This window comes from Pinus tabuliformis, chromosome Q (assembly GCF_031772625.1).
Source record: "Pinus tabuliformis cultivar Carrire ecotype Pingquan chromosome Q, CPIR1, whole genome shotgun sequence".
Lineage (NCBI taxonomy): Eukaryota > Viridiplantae > Streptophyta > Pinopsida > Pinales > Pinaceae > Pinus > Pinus tabuliformis.
Window position 1 is genome coordinate 1,343,278,312 of NC_142296.1, and position 24,507 is coordinate 1,343,302,818.

General features: G+C 36.0%; 2 pseudogenes; one reads left to right on the forward strand and one right to left on the reverse strand.

Annotated features, from left to right (window-relative positions):
- Positions 1-2,951: 2,951 nt before the first annotated feature.
- The window catches only part of LOC149224834 (C4-beta,C20-epoxidase-like), a 38,313-nt pseudogene continuing 16,757 nt past the window's right edge, over positions 2,952-24,507 (reverse strand).
- Positions 9,649-12,534, forward strand: LOC149224835 (pentatricopeptide repeat-containing protein At1g73710-like; annotated as a pseudogene).

A 24,507-nucleotide genomic window follows, 5' to 3' on the forward strand; every position in this document is an offset into this window, starting at 1 on the left:
ATTATTTCTTAACATTACGAACCACAATTTTTCTACATTAAAAATTGCAAATCGCAAATTATTTGTGAACATTAGGAACCGTTATTTCTGAACATTACGAACCACAATTTTTCTACATTAAAAATTGCAAATCGCAAATTATTTGTGAACATTAGGAACCGAAAATTGCAAATTGCAAATTTTTCTATATTAGGAACATGTGGATGCTCTTTGTCCACTAACTGTACTCGTGCGTCTATCTCCATCTCATCTGGAAATAGTCTGAGAATAACATTTTAATGAGAAAAATATTACTATATATTTGTTTTTTATATTTTTAAACCATTTTACTTCCAATTATATTCAAACAAAACTAGAATAACATCTTAATCAGAAAAATATTACTATATATCTGTTTTTTATATTTTCAAACCAGGTCAATTCCAAATCATTTTAAGATAAAAATATATTTTATATAATTTTAAACTTTTATTTTAATTTTTAAATTTATTGAAAGGCCAAAATATATAAGTATAAAGAACTTGAATTTTTATCAATTTCAAAGTTTCATAACAATCCTCAATTTATTAAATATATAACATTTTAAAAATAAACATTTAAAAAACATTATAAAATATTTTTAAAATTTATTTTGATTTTTTCAATTTATGTATATATAGATTGTACTAATGTATCTTAAATCTTAATTTATCAATATATATATTTTTGGAGAGTGAAAAGTGTATTGTCTTCAAAAACTAGAGTTCACAAGATAAGTGAAAAAGTTTACATCAATGTTTTGTTGCAATCACTTTTCTTTGTGCTCCACTTACTTCATGCACACTGCAATAAGCTTCTAGGTATTAAGACAATGATTCATTCAATGACATTGATCTCACAAGCATATGGCTTGATTTTTATCTTCAACTCTAGATAGAAAGGTGTCAATATTTTCTTACAATCTCCATTATTTGAGTTCTACTTTCTTATGCGCACTAAAATAAGCTTTTGTCTCTTGGTAGAATGATTTAATTTGAGAGAATAAATCTTGCATGTATATGGCTTTATTTCCATCTTCACCTCTATTTTAAAACATGCCAACATCTTGTTGCAATATCCTTCCTCCATTTTTGGTTCTTCCAACTAGGGCTTCTCTTTATGTTGAACATTTTCATATTCAAAACTTGACTCATGAGGTAACCTTCACCCCTTTTTCTTCAATGACATTGTTGTAATCGATGTAGTGGTTTTCATATTCATCTTCAACATTACTTATGGTCACATGAGACAATTTCAAAGGAATTTGTGTCATTCAAATCTCCAAATTCCACAATATGTCCTCTCTCTCATTGTACTCTTTTCTCCCATCCTTTGATCTTGACACTATTTCATCCTCATTTGTACTCTAATCTCTAGATTCTTAAGAAATAAGGGACCACTTTCTTGTAGTTTCTTCAATTTTGCAAGCATTAAACCTATATTGATCCATTTATAAGCTTTTAAAAAAATTGTTCTTATACCCATATGATTTGTAAATTGTAGTATCTTATTAAATAGTTCATCATAATGAACCTTTGATTTTTCCTTGTATTATTATTATTTTATAGATTGGTAAATGTATTGTCTCTATCTAGTAGCATACGAGAATAAGAGGATTTAAGAAAATGACGCATACAACCAAAGAACAATTTACACATAGATTTTCCCTTGAAAAACCAACTTTAGAAAAGCTTTAGCAATGGAATGCATTTGGCTATGCTTTATTGATTCTTTTAAAGGAGATATTTTATAGGTTAGAATGCTCAATGACTAGAGATTGTTGCACACATAGTTCTTGCTACTTCAATAATTTATTTCCTTTTTCTCTATTTGTAATCTTCAATGCATAATGATAACGAGAAAATGGACTCCATCCTGGCTTGATTCCTCCTCAATTCGTCTCCAAATGCCTATGTGTCTCCATCAAAAAACTTATTTGAAATGCAAAACAAACCTTTGTGGACATCAACTAATACTCTGATCAACACTCCCAAATTCTAAACCTACTCTACGCTGGGTTGTGACATTTATATGATGTCTTATAGTCCTTTTCAATTCTACCTATTCCTCTCAAATTCTAAACCAATTCAATGTTTTCGAAGGTGAAACAAATTCCTGGGCACTAAAGCAATAAGTAATCACAATCCTTGCATTTATACTCCCTCATAAGGTAGTGTGTGAGGTCTTGTGCAAGTTGGCAAAAGTCGAGAAAGCATTTTTGGCATGCATTGTCTTAAAGCCCCTATAAAGGTCATCCACAGTAATGGGGCCCCTTGTAAAGGGCATGTATGGTCCCAAAACACTATAAAAGAAGTACACAATCTTAACACCTTTGAGATTTGTCTCCTTAATAATAAGTTTAATGAATGCCTTCACCATTCTATTTTTCATGATCCTTTCCATATCAAGGAATGAGGGGCAAACGAAAAACAACATTAATATATTATATATCTCAAGACTATGAATATTGTCTTTCACATGTATGGTGCTATGTTTGCAAAGCTTTATAATGATGTGATCAATTGCTTTGAATCCCTTCATAATGTCTTTCACATGTATGGTGCTATGTTTGCAAAGCTTTATAATGATGTGATCAATTGCTTTGAATCCCTTCATAAAGAAAATTTTAATCCAAAACTTTTATCATTCTACTCAAACAATTAAAAGAAAAATCCCTCGAAAAGATTCTAATTATATTTTTTATACTAAAATATAACTAGATCATATATCATGCATTTAAAGTGGAATCTCCACTTTGCTTAATTTCTCAAAACTAAAATTCATACAAAATAATTATATATAATAAATATAATGCTTTACATAAATCATGAATCTAAAGCCTATAATATTAAGTAGTTAACTTCATTTCTATTTGAAGTAATAGACAAGAGTATTTTTTATTCTCTATTCTAGCCAGGTCATATATCATGCATTTAAAGTGGAATCTCCACTTTGCTTGATTTCTGAAAACTAGAACTCATAGAAAGTAATTTTCTATAATATAATGTTTTAAATCTAAAATTTATAATATCAAGAAATTAATGTCATTTCTATTTGAACAAACTAATAGATAAAAATACTTCGTGTTAATGTATATATAATGAAAAGTTCTGTAATGACGTGGATGCTCATTGTCCACTAATTGTGGTGGTGCGTCTCTCCATCTCATCTGGAAATACTCTGAACAAACCCATGGACAGACGAGATTGTTGTCCTTTCACAATCACACGATGTTTTCCACTGCAAAGTCTATTATTACTCCATGCTTGCATGCAGTTGGAAACATAAGATTTATAAAGAATTATATGACTGTAAAGGTCATAGGAGAGAAATACCACTCTACCACTGCACAACTTACACTACTTTTGAGATCCAATATGCCAATCATAGGCTATCGCATATCGCTTATACTCATTTGGATATGATGGAGGTAGAATTCACTATATTTAAAAATGTTATTTTAAAGTTCAAAATGTTATTATAAATTTAATCAGAGAATCAAATTGTTTTTACAAAATTATTTTATTGTAAAAAACGTAGAATTAAAATCAAAGTACACATTAAAAATATAAATACAAATTATTTAGTATAAAGTAATACATAATAATTTTATTAAAAGATAAAAGTTTTCAATTATATTCAGACAAAAATAGAATAACATTTTAAAGAGAAAAATATTACTATATATTTGTTTTTTTTATATTTTAAACTATTTTACTTTTAATTATATTCAAATAAAATTAGAATAACATTTTAATCAGAAAAATATTACTGTATATTTGTTTTTTATATTTTAAAATCATGTTAATTCCAAATCATTTTAAGATAAAAACATATTTTATATAATTTTAAACTTTTATTTTAATTTTTTAATTTATTGAAAAGCGAAAATATAGGTATAAAAAACTTGAATTTTTTTATCAATTTCGAAGTTTCATAATAATCATTAATTTATTAAATATATAAAATTATATATATATATATATATATATATATATATATATAATAAAATAATTTTAAAATTTATTTTGATTTTTTTAATGTATATATAGATTGTATTAATGTATCTTAAATTTTAATTCATTAGTATATATTTTTTGGAGAGTGAAAAGTGTATTTCCTTTAAAAACTAGAGTTCACAGGATAAGTGAAAAAATTCACATGAGTCCCTCATTAAGGAGACTTGACCAGATCCAAAAATGATCTTTGTAGAGGAGAGAGGACCAATGAGTACTAGGAGAGATGATGTAAACAAACAAAACCTAAGAAACTGTCTTAAGAAGCTTTGTGGAAAAGTGTCTCCAACATAGGAAACATAAAACATAGACATATAACTAACTAGGCATTGTGATTAGAATATGAAGTTACCACCTCGATGGGCCCTTTAGGGTCTTCCCCATTGAGGGGAAATGCCACGACGATCTTCAATTTGCTTCATCTTGCAAACTAAGTCCCTTAGATGTTGACAAAGATGCTCAAGGGAGTGGCTCATATATTTTGGATGCTCATGCGAGTCCAAGACCATGTCGCCTAGTAGAAACTTCATCTTCCAATAGAGATCAACAATTTGCATATATTTGTTGAAGCGAACACTTGTATATCCAATGTCTAGTGTCCAAGTTTCTCATTCAGTGATAAGCTCCTTTTCTAAGAGAGGATGTCACAATGGTGATGCTTCCCCTTAGCATATGTGACGTCTTCCTCAATGTGTCCTAGGGTGAGTTCATGATAATGTGATGGAAATTCCTCGAGCTCATGGTGCATGCCAGTATTTCCCTTATTGACCCACTCTTGGTAATACGTTGCACCTCGCTCTCTACAAGCACGTAGAAAATTCAAAGCAATAGAAAATCTTAGAAATAAGAAAATATAGTCTAAAAGTGTTCGGTGAGACAAATAGGTGGTACTTTCGTGGAGTGGAAAACAAAAACACATCACCTACATAGGTAATCCTCAAAAGTCAACTCAAGAGGACGGAGAGGAAAGGAGGCAAACCCAAAGATACCAATCACCAAATGATGCCTGGATGGAAACTTACCAAGGGCACCCATGAAAAACTAAGAAAAAATAGGAAATGCCAGATTGAGGAAGGGAAAAATGACACTCCTAAGGAGAAGGGAGGCTGAAAGACAAGAGCGAAAGAGGGAAGCCATGAAGGTGAGCATGAGTCGATGAGAAGAACGAGACATAGATCAAGAAAAGGCCTAAATAAGGAGAGATAAACAGAAAAAGGTGGTAAACTCAAAATTTTGAGCACCCTAGGTGCTCACCAACCTTCTACATAGCGAAAACTAGAAGTAAAACCAATTGCAAGACCATATTACCAATTCCAAATCATTAAAAAATCTTTCTGTATAGGTGGAAATATTGTCTTTAATGGAAAATCTCTAGCAGTTAAACCCTTGTCCTAATCAAGATGGTTGTCCCATCATCCTAAAACACCCACAATCCCTTTCACCAACTTTTGCAAGACTCCTCCCGAGGAAACACCTCTACTAATTGTTAAAGAGCTAACGCTACAGGAGATATCTTAACTCCTATTATCCCAATAACATTATTAAGTCACCCCATATTAACATCTTATTAATTAAGTATTAAAAATAATTAAAAAAAATTAAGATATAAAATCATTGAAAATAAAAAATAACAATTATAATATGGAAAAAAAAATCTAATTAGAATAATTTCTTTTCAAATCAAATCAAATGAACTAAAATCTCTAATAACAAAAGTTCAATCTCTTTTTTTGGTTTATAATAAATTATGCTTTTAATAATATTATTTAAATTTAACCAAATTTCTTTTTATTTTCATTTTAAATTATATTTTTATTAGATACACCTGTGTGACTTCCAAAAAAATAATTTTTTTAAAAAATAATACTGTTTCTTTAAGGTTTACAAAGGACTCATAACCATTATTTTTTTAGGTTGACCAATTGACTGTATTTAAGTACAAAGGAAAATTAGCTTTTAGCTTTTGATTAGCAATTTTCCTGTCAAATTCCATTCCTCCTCACCCCTGTTTTGTAATTTTTTATTTTTTTTCTCTGAATTTTTCTCATAAAAATTCCATACGCAAAACTTCATTTGAACACAAAATTGTATATACAATACTATTATTTGTAAGGCACACTTGTTATGTAATTTCTTTTTTACAAAAGTTCATTACAACCTAGAATTGTATATACAATACTATTATTCGTGAGGCAAGCAATTTGACTATTTAATTTGGCATTATGACAAACAATTTGACTATTTAATTCTAGATCGTCAGAGGAAGAGGAGAGTTTTGGATGGTTGTTTGAACTTGACACTGCAAAATAACAGAAAAATAATGTATTGCATGACCAAAGAAATGAAGATTAATTGTAATGTATCTCCTAGGAAGACAATGAATGAATTGGGTGTGGGCTTCAGTTCCACCTAGTTTCCAGCCTTACTTAATACTTAAAGACCACCCACCTCATCTTCATGCAGTATCGTAATGCTACCTCCATCTGTATGAGACAAAAGGCCAATCAATTCGGAGGCTTCATCACATGATACTTGGTATTCATTCATGCGGAACCAAACATTACATTGCTCGAAGTGCGAAGCGTAGTAATTGCTCACTCCCAAACTAGCCAAAATAATCTTGTGAATATTGTGAGACAAATCCTTCTTCTTCTCAACATACTCTCGGATGACATGGCTGACATGATTAAAATACATCTACATTTATCAGTGATGACCAACTAGTTTTAGAGAAAAAACTTTAAACCCTATCAATAACTAAAATTAAATCCTAAGTTTTAAGCAAGAACCCTAGACGCCTAAAAGGTGTTTCCCTAAATGCATGGTAAAGGTCTTACCAGAAGTTTTGGCTTCCTTGAGGCCACATGAGATTGTTGAACTCACATATAGCTTCAATGTTAGGCCTGTTGGCAAGGTAGAGGAGACAAAGCATGAATTCACACATAAAACACAAGTTGTTGCTCCTCTATTGATCACACAAAACATGATGCTTACAATAAACCCGGTGAAGGGTATTTATCATTTTCTAACTAGCGACTTGCCTAAAATATCTTGACATGCAATCACATGCAACCACTCACTCAAACTCGTCTATCACTTAACTCAACTTGACTCAACACTCAATCACTCAGTTAACTGACTCTCTATGTTTAGCCAACTCCACATGTGGGAGTAATTACTATTTCTAACACTCCCCCTTAATTACGACTGTATGACTCAACATAACTCAAACATGACTTGACTTAATTATCACTCAAACATGTTTGCTGGTCTATGTCTCAGCTAGGCTTACAATGACTCAAAAATTTTACAATTTTGCATTTTCTTTTTCTTTTCTTCCAGATTCTATATCCTCGAAATTGCTTCATTCTCTGTTGAACTTTCTTGCTGTAGGCTTTATTCACTTGTTAATGTTGCAATTTTTCTTTGACTTGTCTTGAACTTGTTCTAAAAAACAATTGGATCATGTCTTCTACAACTTCCTCTTCAAATATTCATTCAACTATGGATTGCTGCGAAAACATTGCATGTTCAAACTGTCTTTTTTGTTTTGTTTCTTGTGCTTCATATTCTTGATTTTCTTTCTGCCATATTTCTTGATATTAGAATCTTATCTCTTCTTAACTCCATTGCTGAAAAATGGTTTCAATGCATTCATCTCTGTCTTCATAAACATCCATTTCATTATTTTCACTTTCATGATCAGGTGCTATTTCTTTTTTCCTATAATCTACACACTCAAGTTCATTATTCACCATTTCATTCAATTCTTTTATTCGAGATGGTACTTTATCCTACTCTACATCTGCCTTCTTTTCAACTACATGGACGTTGTCTTCCACTGTTATGTTGTCAGTAGATATTCTCATCAAAAACTCTTCGATCACTTTATCCTATTCTTGATCATCAACTGTTGCTAGATGACATATTGCTTCATGAGCAATTCCAACTCCATATCTTGCTGCTACACTTGGTAGCTTCAACCTTCAATGTTTCATCAAACATTGCCCTTACCATATTTACACAATTAATCCCTGTTTCAAAAAAGAAACCACACATATCGTCAACATAATGTTCATTCACACTATTGTGGGATATCCGAGAATGCATGTGCTCATTATCTATTTAAATGACAATTTCAACTTCACCAAATCCATCAGTTGTGGCTGGATTCCCCAATTCACATCTCACTTTGTAGTCACCATCCACATGTGTCTCATAACAGTGGGATTCACCATCATCTACGTCATCCACATTACAGTGGATTCCTTAAGCATTTATTTTCTCTTGCTTTGTTTCACCCACAAAGGCTTCAACTTCTCTCTTTGCAATCTTTGTTGCATCCTCTTCATCCATATGCTTGTTTGCATAATGGGTTTCAATTTTACGGTCTTGACAACCATCATCCACTTTTAAGTGGGGTTCTCCAAGCTCTGTTTTTCTCTCAGAGACTTGCTCATATACGCTCAGATCTGCAGTTGACTTCTTTGTTTGTGACATAACCTGATGTCGCATGTCACTCACCATTGCACCAAACTCTACTTCCAGGAATTTCCATGCTTCCTTGGAAATTGTAGCTTTTGCTACCCTGCACAAACACTTCTCATCCAATGCTTGTCTTATAAAATTCAATGCTAAAACATCACATACTGCATCATATGGGTTATTAGATTCGTACTCAATCAACTCTCTAGCTCGAAGAAAAGTTAACATCTTGATAACCCAATGATCAAAAAATTCATCTGTAAACATAGAAGGTGGTAGCAAATCAAAGCTACACCAATCACCCTCGATTTCTTATTTGTCTTCTGCTAGCCTTCTCAATTCCTCGGCTACGGCCTGAACCTCTCTAACCATGGCAATGATCTGTGCCTCTTCTTTTCGATTTTTTTCTTCATATGCTTCAGTGGCCTTTTGCGACCCATGAGTGCAATCTTTCCTTTGTCTTATAGTTGCTTTACTGATTGCATGAAATTTTCTTCCATATCACCTCCAAAAAAGAATTTATAAAGTCAATTATAGAGTCAATTATAGAGTAACATAATATTACATAATGTTAGATTCTTATTATTGTTTTATCATGGCGAATCCTACGCCGGTGTAGCTTTTCCATACATTTCGTTTCCATCGGTCGATGCATCGTTTCATTATTTTTACGTCGTAAGGCGTTCCCTCTGAGAAAGACATCCCTAAAATGTGACGTGTGCGATCCTGAGCCATTGATTCTGTGTGTTAGATGATTGGGGTGTTTTCTGTCATTCGTTTAATCTGTTTTTTCATAGAAAAATGGTTTTTTTCCCATGGTAATGGGCCATGAAAGGCCAGGCCTGGCCTGCTGGCGATGAGACTCTTCTGCTGGCGATGAGACCCTTCTGCTGGCGATGAGACTCTTCGCAGAGACTCTTCATGTCTTTCTTCCCTGCATGCGTAGCCTTGTGCTATTATATCAATAGTTGTACTCGTTTGCCCTACACGCTGCCAATCAACTTCACGGCACTACAGCCTCATCTCGCCAGGATACGATTCAGGCCGCGCAGGAGGTTTCCTTGTTACGAGTCTCTGTAATCTATTATTATTTCATTCATGTTTTTCCTTTTCCTATCAAACAGAAGAAATGCTAGCGCAGTCATTAGTAGACATCCCTTCTTCTTCGGCCCTAAACACAGGATATGTTTATCTTTATCCTTATTGCAATACACATCCCAGGAGGGCTAAGAGGAAACAAAAATACAAGCAACATTTTCAATCTGTTCATGTTTCTCCAAGTACGAAAGGCCATTGTTATCCACCAAAAGAGTCTCACAAGAGCACACTAGTAAAGTCAAGTTCTGGGTGTAGAAATGTAACAAAGAAAATGGAAACTAAAAGAAAAAGCTCACACAAATCGTATGGTGGGTGTATCCCAGCCATTTTGCAAGCTTTGGATTCTACAGAGAACATTGACGAAGCGCTTGAACCTTGGGAAGCAAACCTCAGTGCAAAAGAGCAAAGCATTATCCTAAAGGAGCAGTGGGAGTGGGAAAGAGCGGTTCAGATTTTTAAGTAGTTTCAGGAGGAAAGAGTGCTATGAAGTTAATGTTATTCACTATAATATCCTGCTTAGAATTCTAGGAAGAGCATGGAAATGGGATCAACTGAAAAACTTTTGGGAAGAAATGGTTAAAGACAAGGTCTTGCCTACCGCCACTACCTATGGTACTCTTATAGATGTGTATGGGAAAGCTGGTCTCAAAGAAGAGGCTCTTCTCTGGCTAGATCACATGATATCACAAGGTCTCTGGCCAGATGAGGTCATCATGAACACGGTAGTCCATATTTTGAAGAAGGCAAGGGAATGTGAGAAAGTTGAACAGTTCTTCAGGGACTGGACTTCTGGGAAAATCTTTCTAGGGACTGCTCTCCAAATAATTTTCCTGAAGGAGTGCTCATTAAAGGGTTATTAGATGATAAGTGCATGGATCCTTGCAGAGAGAATGATCAAGTTCAGAGGCTAGGCAGTTCTTACATGTATAATACATTAATTGACACATATGGGAAGGCAGGCCGCCTAAAAGAAGCTTCCAAGTTATTTTCTGAGATGTTAAAAGAAGGAATAAACCCAAATGTTGTAACATTCAATACCATGATTCACATCTGTGTATCTTATGGATATCTTGACGAAGCAGATGCCCTTATGGTGAAAATGGAAGAGCTTCATTGCTTGCCTGACACAAGGACGTATAACACTCTTATAGCATTGCATGCTCAAAATGACAATATTGATAAAGCATTTTGTTACTTCACAAAGATGAAGGAAGCAGGGCTCGTTCCTGATACTGTGGGTTGTCGAACTATTTTATATGCATTTTGTATTAGACACATGGTCAGTGAAGTAGAAGCTGTTGTCAGGGAGATGGATGGATTGGGCATTCATGTGGATGAGTACTCCGAATCAGCTGTTATTAGGATGTATATAGATCTGGGGATGCTTGAGAAAGCATGGGCATGGTTTGAAAGGTTCCATCTTGCTAGAGGAGTGAGCTGTGAATGCTATGCTGCCAATATTGATGCATATGGGGAACAGGGTTATTGGTTAGAAGCTGAAGAGGTGTTTAAGTGCAGTCAAGAAAGAGGCGAGGGTCAAACTGTATTAGAATTTAATGTCATGATCAAGGTCTATGGGATTGCAAAAGTCCATGACAAGGTTCTGAAGTTGTTTTAAAGAATGGAAGTTCAAGGGGTTTTGCCTGACAGATGTACATATGCTTCTGTCATTCAGACATTTGCAAGTTCAGGACTTCTAGATGAATCAAAACACTTTATTACCAACAAGCAGGAAGCAGGGTTTGTGCCTAACTGTTCATAATTTTGTGCTGTTATTGCCGCCTATGGAAGATTGGGTCGAGTTGCAGAGACAGAGAAGATGTTTGAAAAGATGGTTAACGCAGGCGTGGAGCCAGATGTTTTTGTTTATGGTGCCTTGATAAATGCATTTGCTGAAGCTGGATGTGTGGAAGAAGCTGTATGTTACTTTCAAATAATGCAAAATGTTGGTTTTGCAGGGAACTCTGTGGTGTATAGTTCTTTGATTAAGGTTTATAGTAAACGTGGTTTTTTGAAGGAAGCACAAGAAACGTACAAACGCATACAGAAATTGGGTGTTGAGCCAGATGCCTTTTTATCAGGCTGTATGCTTGACCTTTATGCTCGCACTGATATGGTGACTGAAGCACAAGAAGTATTCAAAGTCTTGAAGGAAAAGCAGCAGGCAAATGAATTTTCTTTTTCCATGATGTTGTCCTTATACAAAAAGAATGGAAGGCTTAATGAAGCCACTGAAATTGCAAAGGAAATGTTAGAATCGGGATTTCTTACTAACGTTCTTTCTTTTAATAGTGTCATTAGCCTGTTCATTGCAGATGGAAGATTGAGAGAGGCTGCTGAAGTTTTTCATCAAATGTTAAAACTAAAGGCTTCACCCAATGAGAATACATACAAAACACTGGGCATTCTTCTGAAGAGAGGAGGCATTCCAAGGGAGGCAGTAGAGCAGCTTGATGTTGCACGTAAAAGTGGGATTCCACATGGTATTCGGACCTTGAGAATGACAATATTTTCTGCAATGGGGATGCATGCTGAAGCTTTGGAAGCTTGTGATGAACTGAGAGCTTCTGGGTTGGATTTTGATGTGTCTTCTTACAATGTTGTTATATATGCACTTGGTAGTGCTGGGAGGATTAATGAAGCTTACAACATGTTCATGATCATGCAAGCCAAAGGTCTTGAACCAGATACAATTACTTATGCGAGTATGACAATTAGCTATGGGAAGCTAGGGTTGGTAGACGGTGTTAGGAGAATGTTTTACAAAATGAAACATAAGGGTTTTCAGCCAAACGAATTCACGTTCAAGGCAATTATAGATGCCTATAAAAGTGCTGGGAAGTTTGCTTTAGCCAGATTTGTTACCCAGGAGAGGGAGTTCATGCATCAGTTGCAAGATCATGGTCACATTATATAAGATTATGCAGATCTGGTTTCGAGCTCCATTTCATGTGCAAAGCTTTTAAAAGGAAGTTGGCATATCCTGTATTCATGCTGTTGTGTCTTTTAACATTTTGTAAAATTGTAACAGGTTATTTTTTTTTGGGAAATTTAAATCTATGCTCCTTGTATAGAGAAATTGTGGATAAAAGGGTACTAGTAGTTCTTTTAGTGTATAACAAAAATGCAAATAAAAAGACATTGGTCATTCCCTCCTCCAATATAAATTAAGGCTTTGAAAACAGAGGAACATTTGCACATCTTATCTTGATATAGATAGTGTTCCAGTGTTAAATATCTGCTAACTGATCTGATTGCAGGTTGCAGAGATTAAGGATCAAGATATAGTGTGTCATGTCAAAAACAGTGCAACTCTTGTTGGTCCATTGTTTAGAATGCATGCCACTCAAGTTCATATTGATCTTCCGACACTGAGTGATACAGATAAGCACGTAAGTAATTGCAAGCATGGATATTATTGTGTTATTTGCCAATATAGTTATAATCTTTTTAGACAGAGGGTCCATGGTCATGACTGACTGGAATTGTTTTAATGCTGCAATTTCATTTTTAGCACATAGAACTACAATTGGGTAATGTCGAATGGTTTAGTTTTTTGTTGCAGTTGATGGGTCAAAATTCACTGTTTTTTCTAGGTTTTCAAGTCATATATTAATGAATACTGGCCAGGGAAGAGTCATCAATGAAGATTTCAGAAATGTAAGAGTTACCTAAATATGGGTTGAGAAAAATGGTCTATGTGAAGCCCAATTGGTGTAGAATTTATGCCAATATTAAGCACGTACAAATCTTGTAGGTTGCATGGGCATAGATTCTCACTGATTTCAGAGATTATTCTTTTCCCTTTGGCATTATTTTCCATTCACACAGTTTGTTTTGCTTTGTTTGGTTGTGTGTTGTTCATGAAATTGTGTTTTGCAATCAGCAAAAGTCTTGAAAGTTGTTGCTTCGAAGCTGAAAAGGTGTTTAAGTGCAGTCAAGAAAGAGGCGAGGGTCAAACTGTATTAGAATTTAATGTCATGATCAAGGCCTATGGGATTGCAAAAGTCCATGACAAGGTTCTGAGGTTGTTTGAAAGAATGGAAGTTCAAGGGGTTTTTCCTGACAGATGTACATATGCTTCTGTCATTCAGACATTTGCAAGTTCAGGACTTCTAGATGAATCAAAACACTTTATTACCAACAAGCAGGAAGCAGGGTTTGTGCCTAACTGTTCATCATTTTGTGTTGTTATTGTTGCCTATGGAAGATTGGGTCGAGTTGCAGAGGCAGAGAAGATGTTTGAAAAGATGGTTACCGCAGGTGTGGAGCCAGATGTTTTTGTTTATGGTGCCTTGATAAATGCATTGGCTGAAGCTGGATGTGTGGAAGAAGCTATACGTTACTTTCAAATAATTCAAAATGCTGGTTTTGCAGGGAACTCTGTGGTGTATAGTTCTTTGATTAAGGTTTATAGTAAACGTGGTTTTTTGAAGGAAGCACAAGAAACGTACAAACGCATACAGAAATTGGGTGTTGAGCCAGATGCCTTTTTATCAGGCTGTATGCTTGACCTTTATGCTCGCACTGATATGGTGACTGAAGCACAAGAAGTATTCAAAGTCTTGAAGGAAAAGCAGCAGGCAAATGAATTTTCTTTTTCCATGATGTTGTCCTTATACAAAAAGAATGGAAGGCTTAATGAAGCCACTGAAATTGCAAAGGAAATGTTAGAATCGGGATTTCTTACTAACGTTCTTTCTTTTAATAGTGTCATTAGCCTGTTCATTGCAGATGGAAGATTGAGAGAGGTTGCTGAAGTTTTTCATCAAATGTTAAAACTAAAGGCTTCACCCAATGAGAATACATACAAAACATTGGGCATTCTTTTGAAGAGAGGAGGCATTCCAAGGAAGTAGAGCAGCTCGATGTTGCACGTCAAAGTGGGCTTCCACATGGTATTCAGGCCTTGAGAATGACAAGCTTTTCTGCACTGGGGATGCATGCTGAAGCTTTGGAAGCTTGTGATGAACTGAGAGCTTCTGGGTTGGATTTTGATGTGTCTTCTTACAATGTTGTTATATATGCACTTGGTAGTGCTGGGAGGATTAATGAAGCTTACAACTGTTGAAAAGTGTGCAACAAGAAATGCTTGTTGAGATTGCAACAAGATGATGGAGCTTAGTGAAAAGAGTCGCCTTCACTAAGTGGGCCCGCAGGCTATTTTTGGCGCAAGTCTATTTTTAGACTATGTCTATTTTTAGACATATGGATCATGTCTATGGATGATTGATCAAGTTGGGAAAAATAGATGGACTTCTATTTTTGATGAAAGTGTGAGTGATCACAGTGTGAGTGATTACAGTGTGAGTGATCACAGTGTGAGTGATCAAAGTCAAAAATAGAAAAGTCAAATATTATTATCTCACAATAATATTTGGACTATAAACTTAATCTTATTCTCTTGGAGCACTTCAGTTTGAGCTACGGAAGTGGCACATGCAGCTGTCAGAAGGAAATTCGTTTTTCTTATGAGTCAGTTGAGTTGGTGCATGCATGACTTCAGTTAGAACTCAAGTGAGTTGAGTTTAGTGGACTGGAGGTACAGTTGATGGAGTTGTGTTCAGTTTAGCTTTGTTAAACTGGTTGTATTTAGTCTAACTGATCAATAGACTAAAGATGAGTTGGGTGAATTAGTTATTAATTAATTCACAAGTTATTAACTCATAATGCAACTATAGAATACATCAGTTAACTCAGTTGCATGTCAGTGCATGTTCAGTTCAGCAGGGACAGGTGTTAGAGGATCAGATTGCTATCAGTTGTGACTATAGCTGTGCATGATGATTTGCACAATCAAAGGATTGAGTATGCCAATGAGTTTGCTCACGTATCTTCATGATATTATAGCTGTTGCTCACGTCCAACATAGTGTGGGTGACTATTTTGCAGTGTAAAATCGAGTTTGGGAAGTAATTCTCATCAGTTCTCGAGCAGGTTTGAGCAGTGGAGGCAGGCAAGCAGCGGGAGAGATTTGGAGATCAAATCTGAGCTGTATTGTGTGTAACAGGTGGAGATACTTGTGAGAAGTATTATGCTTTGTATTGTTACATGATTCAATGAATATAATATACAGATAGTGTGGGGTTTTTAGCGAGATGCTTTCCCCGGGATACATACTGTGTTTATGAGTTTGATTGATGCTTCTATGTGTGCCTGTGGATGTTTCTGCTTCTGTAATTTGATGATCAACGTAGAGGAGATTATGTATTATACATGTTCCGCTTAAATTGTATGATCAGGATAATCTCTATTGAATATGTGTCATATTATTCAAAATTTCTACATGGTATCGGAGCAACTTGATTTGTAGAAGAGATTTTTACAGGATATCAAGCGAGGATTGATCATCAGATCTACTATTCAGTCACGAATTCTAGATCGGAAGCAGTTGAGTTGGTTGCTGGTGGAATTCGAATTTGCAGCAGTGTTTTCTTGGTGACAACGCAGCAATGTCTTTCAACGGATTGCGATTGGAGTATGCTCTTGAGGGCAGCTCAAACTATATTGCATGGAAGGACAGGATGGAGGCAGTATTGGATGATAACGGGCTGAAGGAGTTCATAGATACGGATATCCCAAAGCCTACTGATGCTACTCAAGCTGATGCTTGGCAAAAGAAGATCGCAAAATGTCGAAGAATTCTGTTGGAGGGCGTGAAGGATCACATTGTGTCCAGCCTCCATGGAAAGGCTACTCAATATTTGATGTGGAAATCACTAACAGAATTATTCCAAAGCAAGAGCGATCAGAGGAAGCTGGCGCTCAAAGATAAACTCAGAAACATCAAATGCGAGAAGGGAGACAGTATTCCCAAGTATCTCACGAAGTTCACTCAGTGTCGAGATGAGCTGGGAAGTGTGGGGGTTACTGTCGATGATGAGGACTTGGTGAGCTTGGCTCTCCTTGGTCTTCCGAAGAGTTGGCATTCCTATCAGGACTCTGTCAATGGTCGGGAGAAATTGCCAGGATGGGAGAGACTTTGGTCGGATCTTGTGCAGGAGGAGATCAGGCGGAGCACCAGAGACGGTTCTTCATCCATGCAGGATGAGGAGAACTGTGCCTTAGCAAGTAAGGCGAAGAAGGGAAGGAGAAGGTTTCTCTTTTCGAATCTTGTTCTTCCATTGATGGGAAGAAGGTTGACAAGGCGAAGGTGAGATGCTTTCGTTGTCATGAGTTGGGTCATTATGCTACTAATTGCCCAAAGAAGAAGTCCAAGAAGGGATTCGGGGAAGGATCTGAAGGTGAGGCAGCCTCACTTGCTTCACAGTTTGAGTTGGACTTCACACTCTTCGCATGCATGGTTTCATCCATGATGGGAAGTGGTTGGTTTCTTGACAGTGGAGCTTCTTTCCACATGACCGGTGACAAAAGTTTGTTCAGTACTTTGGAGGAGAAAGATCTCCAGATACTCATAGGGATGGGTAATGATGAGAAGTATAGTGTCTCAGGTGTAGGCACGGTTATTTTTCAGAGGGAGCATGGAGCTCGCCTTACCTTGACCGATGTCAAGTATGTACCAGGACTGAAGAGAAACTTGGTGTCGATCGCGATGTTGGAAGACAGAGGATATGATGTGGTCTTTACTAAGGGAAAGGTTTTCCTTAGACACATCATCACTAGACAGGTGAAGCAAATTGGTTCACGGGTCAAGAACCTGTATGCTCTTGAGGTTCAAGATGCATGCAAAGCCTTGAGCAGCAAGGCAACTGATGGAGACTTGGTGGTTGAGAGGGAGCGTATATTACCTCTCAACATGCAGAGCCAGAAGAAGTCTCAGACGATTGTGGAGGAGCCACGATTGGTGCAGCAGCTTCAGGAGGTTGTGGAGCAGCCACAATAAGGGAAGCTGAGAGGAGATCGAGTAGAGACATCTACTCATCCAGAGACCTCCAGTAGGGGGAAACTTCAAGCTAGGTGGGCTGAGGGATCGCATGCATCCATACCTCCAGGTAGGAGGTGGGGTGATGTGGATTGATTGTCCCAAGGAGGAGGGGCAAGATCCTTGAGGTACCCAACCTCTTGGATGAGACCTTTCTACGGGAGCCCCGATGCGTAGTAGCAGGAACTGACTGATTGGGTAGAGACAGATGCGGATGGAGCGGCAGAGAGAGCGACAGTGCAGGGAATCCCAGGACAGCGCATAGCTAGCAGGCTGTAGCAATGCGAGAGGCACAAGTGTTTTGCACAGTGCTAGGTGGCACAGAGAGGTGTGCAATGGTGCGAGATGCATGGAGATGTTGCAGTAGCGCAGATGTCAGAGAGGGAGCACTTGTCAGCTGCAGGTAGAGCTTCAACATCAGAGGATGTTTCTATCCCAACAGGGAGGTCAGTTGGGAGGTGCAGTGCGGATGCAATGCTGGGAGATAGAACCAGCAGCAGCACGGATGCAGTCAGAGATCAAAGTGACAGAGGCTAGAGCAGTCAGATACTGAAGAGCACAGAGATGCAGAGTTTCAGTCGACAGAGGCAATAGCAGTCAGAGACTTTGTTGACAGAGCAAGTGGACCGGCCAGATGTGTTGCATGGAGAACATTCCAGAGTTACAGGATCGGGTTTGAGAGGAAGCCTTTCTTGTTGAGAGGGAGTGTTGAAAAGTGTGCAACAAGAAATGCTTGTTGAGATTGCAACAAGATGATGGAGCTTAGTGAAAAGAGTCGCCTTCACTAAGTGGGCCCGCAGGCTATTTTTGGCGCAAGTCTATTTTTAGACTATGTCTATTTTTAGACATATGGATCATGTCTATGGATGATTGATCAAGTTGGGAAAAATAGATGGACTTCTATTTTTGATGAAAGTGTGAGTGATCACAGTGTGAGTGATTACAGTGTGAGTGATCACAGTGTGAGTGATCAAAGTCAAAAATAGAAAAGTCAAATATTATTATCTCACAATAATATTTGGACTATAAACTTAATCTTATTCTCTTGGAGCACTTCAGTTTGAGCTACGGAAGTGGCACATGCAGCTGTCAGAAGGAAATTCGTTTTTCTTATGAGTCAGTTGAGTTGGTGCATGCATGACTTCAGTTAGAACTCAAGTGAGTTGAGTTTAGTGGACTGGAGGTACAGTTGATGGAGTTGTGTTCAGTTTAGCTTTGTTAAACTGGTTGTATTTAGTCTAACTGATCAATAGACTAAAGATGAGTTGGGTGAATTAGTTATTAATTAATTCACAAGTTATTAACTCATAATGCAACTATAGAATACATTAGTTAACTCAGTTGCATGTCAGTGCATGTTCAGTTCAGCAGGGACAGGTGTTAGAGGATCAGATTGCTATCAGTTGTGACTATAGCTGTGCATGATGATTTGCACAATCAAAGGATTGAGTATGCCAATGAGTTTGCTCACGTATCTTCATGATATTATAGCTGTTGCTCACGTCCAACATAGTGTGGGTGACTATTTTGCAGTGTAAAACCGAGTTTGGGAAGTAATTCTCATCAGTTCTCGAGCAGGTTTGAGCAGTGGAGGCAGGCAAGCAGCGGGAGAGATTTGGAGATCAAATCTGAGTTGTATTGTGTGTAACAGGTGGAGATACTTGTGAGAAGTATTATGCTTTGTATTGTTACATGATTCAACTAATATAATATACAGATAGTGTGGGGTTTTTAGCGAGATGCTTTCCCCGGGATACATACTGTGTTTATGAGTTTGATTGATGCTTCTATGTGTGCCTGTGGATGTTTCTACTTCTGTAATTTGATGATCAACGTAGAGGAGATTATGTATTATACATGTTCCGCTTAAATTGTATGATCAGGATAATCTCTGTTGAATATGTGTCATATTATTCAAAATTTCTACAACAACATGTTCATGATCATGCAAGCCAAAGGTCTTGAACCAGATAAAATTACTTATGCGAGTATGACAATTAGCTATGGGAAGCTAGGTTTGGTAGACGGTGTTAGGAGAATGTTTTACAAAATGAAACATAAGGGTTTTCAGCCAAACGAATTCACGTTCAAGGCAGTTATAGATGCCTATAAAAGTGCTGGGAAGTTTGCTTTAGCCAGATTTGTTACCCAGGAGAGGGAGTTCATGCATCAGTTGCAAGATCATGGTCACATTATAAAAGATTATGCAAGATCATGGTCACATTATAAAAGATTATGCAGATCATGTGCAAAGCTTTTAAAAGGAAGCTGGCATATCCTGTATTCATGCTGTTGTGTCTTTTAACATTTTGTAAAATTGTAAGAGGTTATTTTTTTTTGGGAAATTTAAATCTATGCTCCTTGTATAGAGAAATTGTGGATAAATGGGTACTAGTAGTTCTTTTAGTGTATAACAAAAATGAAAATAAAAATACATTGGTCATTCCCTCCTCCAATATAAATTAAGGCTTTGAAAACAGAGGAACATTTGCACATCTTATCTTGATATAGATAGTGTTCCAGTGTTAAATATCTACTAACTGATCTGATTGCAGGTTGCAGAGATTAAGGATCAAGATATAGTGTCTCATGTCAAAAACAGTGCAACTCTTGTTGGTCCATTGTTTAGAATGCATGCCACTCAAGTTCATATTGATCTTCCGACACTGAGTGATACAGATAAGCACGTAAGTAATTGCAAGCATGGATATTACTGTGTTATTTGCCAATATAGTTATAATCTTTTTAGACAGAGGGTCCATAGTCATGACTGACTGGAATTGTTTTAATGCTGCAATTTCATTTTTAGCACATAGAACTACAATTGGGTAATGTCGAATGGTTTAGTTTTTTGTTGCAGTTGATGGGTCAAAATTCACTGTTTTTTCTAGGTTTTCAAGTCAGATATTAATGAATACTGGCCAAGGAAGAGTCATCAATGAAGATTTCGGAAATGTAAGAGTTACCTAAATATGGGTTGAGAAAAATGGTCTATGTGAAGCCCAATTGGTGTAGAATTTATGCCAATATTAAGCACGTACAAATCTTGTAGGTTGCATGGGCATATATTCTCACTGATTTCAGAGATTATTCTTTTCCCTTTGGCATTATTTTCCATTCACACAGTTTGCTTTGCTTTGTTTGGCTGTGTTGTTCATGAAATTGTGTTTTGCAGTCAGCAAAAGTCTTGAAAGTTGTCTATCAACTGGAAAAAATATCAGAAGCAAACTGTGACAGCATTCACAGAAATAAATATCGAAGAGATCATATATCTGACATTAATTTATCAAGAAATAAGATTCATAACATATACAGTTTCCACAGAAATGGCAGTACTCTTCTATTACTTTGCTTCAAGGATAGGGCATTTTTTCAGAGAATATCCCTAATGAAATCCATTGAATTAATATATGAATTTAGGGTATCATGGTTCAGAACAACATAATGTTCAAATGTGAAGCCAATGAAATGATATAAGATTGCCCTGCTCCTTTCTTGCTAATTTTCTACCATTCCTTCAAATTTTTCAGTGGCATGTTTATTTCCCAAGTTAATGAAGATGCCATATTACTCTGCAAATTGTTTTAGCAGATATGGATAATTTAGGCCTTATGATTTGTAAGTAAAAGTTATTATTACATAAAAAAATCGTTGTTGATATGGCACTGGTTGTCTTCCTTCCCTTTTGTTCTAATGTCTTCTCTCTCAATTTGACAGTCTTCCTTGATTGAAAGAGTTGTGGGTACATCTGATCCCTGACAATCATTCAGTTCAATATTTGATGGCCTTGAAGCTCCTAAACCCCATTTCATGTTGTTCTTTCCTGTACAATAAAAATGGTCCTATACCAGTCACTATTTCTTTGACAACGGCAGTGTAAACACAAGAAGTAACATAGAGAAAATGACTTAAATTCAAGATATTAAAAGGAATGAATGCAAGGTTTTAGAGACAATTCAGATCGATCCAAAGAAAGATGCAGGAAAATGTAATATTTTATGTTGTTGGAAAAATGACTCTTGAGTTTTCATAGAAATTGGATTGATCAGACACTGATGTCTAATCCTCAAGTAGACCAGTTTCATCTCTGGCTCACGGTGAGACATGTGAAAATTAATATTATGAAGTTACCACCTACTATACAATTTCTAATTATTTTGGCCTCCTAGGTTTACATATATTCCCTCTATATATTTGTTTCAGTTCAATATTTGATGGCCTTGAAGCTCCTAAACCCAATTTCATGTTGTTCTTGCCTGTACAATAAAAATGGTCCCATACCAGTCACTATTTCTTTGACAACGGCAGTGTAAACACATGAAGGAGCACAGAGAAAATGTCTTAAATTCAAGATATTAAAAGGAATGAATGCAAGGTTTTAGAGACAATTCAGATCGATCCAAAGAAAGATGCAGGAAAATGTAATATTTTCAAAGGAAAATGGATCATGGCCCAAAAGGGCCTCTATACAGAGACAAGACCTATCATATATTCAATGGATAGCTACTCTGACATGGAATACTTGTAACAGAGATGGAAACCAAATGGTTGCACCCTGCCTTGTTTCAATTTTAACATCATTCTTAGAATTCATAAGAAGTTGTGCACTTTTGTGCACAATTCTGCAGCACAACAATTATTTGATAGAATGCCTGAAAGAGATGTGGTGTCATGGACTAATCTTGTAAAGGGATATGGTCAGACTGAGTTGGAAGAGGTTATAAGATATTTTACAATCTTAAGCCCAATGCATGCCTTTTCATATAACAATCACATTGTCTAAGATAAATCAGTTTGTCAGATAAATTGTGTACATTTTGGGTGAATTATGTTAGGGCAGATAGAATCTACCATGCATAGCTTCTCTTGAAAACTTCTACACGCAGCCTTAAATAAATATGCTCTTCTGACATTGTTTTTGTGAATATCCTAGCAAAGGAACATTTGCACATCTTATCTTGATATAGATAGAGTTCCAGTGTTAAATACCTGCTAATTGATCTGATTATAGGTTGCAGAGATTAAGGATCAAGATATAGTGTGTTGTGTCAAAAACAATGCAACTCTTGTTGGTCCATTGTTTAGAATGCATGCCACTCAAGTTCATATTGATCTTCCGACACTGAGTGATACAAATAAACACGTAAGTAATTGCAAGCATGGATATTACTGTGTTAGTTGCCAATATAGTTATAATTTTTTTAGACAGAGGGTCCATGGTCATGACTGACTGGAATTATTTTAATGCTGCAATTTCATTTTTAGCACATAGAACTACAATTGGGTAATGTCGAATGGTTTAGTTTTTTGTTGCAGTTGATGGGTCAAAATTCACTGTTTTTTCCTAGGTTTTCAAGTCAGATATTAATGAATACTGGCCAGGGAAGAGTCATCAATGAAGATTTAGGAAATGTAAGAGTTACCTAAATATGGGTTGAGAAAAATGGTCTATGTGAAGCCCAATTGGTGTAGAATTTATGCCAATATTAAGCACGTACAAATCTTATAGGTTGCATGGGCATAGATTCTCACTGATTTCAGAGATTATTCTTTTCCCTTTGGCATTATTTGCCATTCACACAGTTTGCTTTCCTTTGTTTGGTTGTGTGTTGTTCATGAAATTGTGTTTTGCAGTCAGCAAAAGTCTTGAAAGTTGTTTATCAACTGGAAAAAATATCAGAAGCAAACTGTGACAACATTTACAGAAATAAATAGCCAACAGATCATATATCCGACATTAACTTATCAAGAAAGAAGGTTCAGAACATATATTGTTTCCACAGAAATGGCAGTACTCTTCTATTACTTTGCTTCAAGGATAGGGCATTGTTTCAAAGAATATCCCTTATGAAATCCATTGAATTAATATATGAATTTAGGGTATCATGGTTCAGAACAACATAATGTTCAAATGTGAAGCCAATGAAATTATATAAGATTACCCTGCTCTTTTCTTCCTTATTTTCCACCGTTCTTTTAATTTTTCAGTGGCATGTTTATTTCCCAAGTTAATGAAGCTGCCGTATTACTCTGCAAATTGTTTTAGCAGATATGGATAATTTAGGCCTTATGATTTGTAAGTCAAATTTATTTTCACATAAAAAAATCGTTGTGGATATGGCACTGGTTATCTTCCTTCCCTTTTGTTCTAATGTCTTCTCTCTCAATTTGACAGTCTTCCTTGATTGAAAGAGTTGTGGGTACATCTGATCCCTGAAAATCATTCAGTTCAATATTTGATGGCCTTGAAGCTCCTAAACCCAATTTCATGTTGTTCTTGCCTGTACAATAAAAATGGTCCCATACCAGTCACTATTTCTTTGACAACGGCAGTGTAAACACAAGAAGTAGCATAGAGAAAATGACTTGAATTCAAGATATTAAAAGGAATGAATGCAAGGTTTTAGAGACAATTCAGATCGATCCAAAGAAAGATGCAGGAAAATGTAATATTTTATGTTGTTGGAAAAATGACTCTTGAGTTTTCATAGAAATTGGATCGATCAGACACTGATGTCTAATCCTCAAGTATACCAGTTTCATCTCTAGCTCACGGTGAGACATGTGAAAATTAATATTATGAAGCTACCACCTACTATACAATTTCTAATGATTTTGGCCTCCTAGGTTTACATATATTCCCTCTATATATTTGTGTTACCCAAAGTAGCCCTGCAAAAATTTTCTTCTCTTGCAATTTTACCCATGTTCGAGAGATCTTTCAATCTTTGTTGCAACCCTTATGTAACTTTAAGACTCTTGTAGATCATCTGTGTACTTGCTTGAACTCTGTACTTTTGAACAGTGACTTTTGTATGATTTTGTAGAAAGTTAAGATCTTGATGAACACTTGGATATGTTATTTTCTCTTATTGATAAAGGAAAGTGTTTGATGAAAATGGGGGTTTCATGCTAAGTCAGTCCCTCTATCTTCAGGTAGACAGAGTATTTGCTCAATAATGTGTAAAGCTTCCCTTGTTTCAAAATCAGAAGTCAACATGAAGGCAT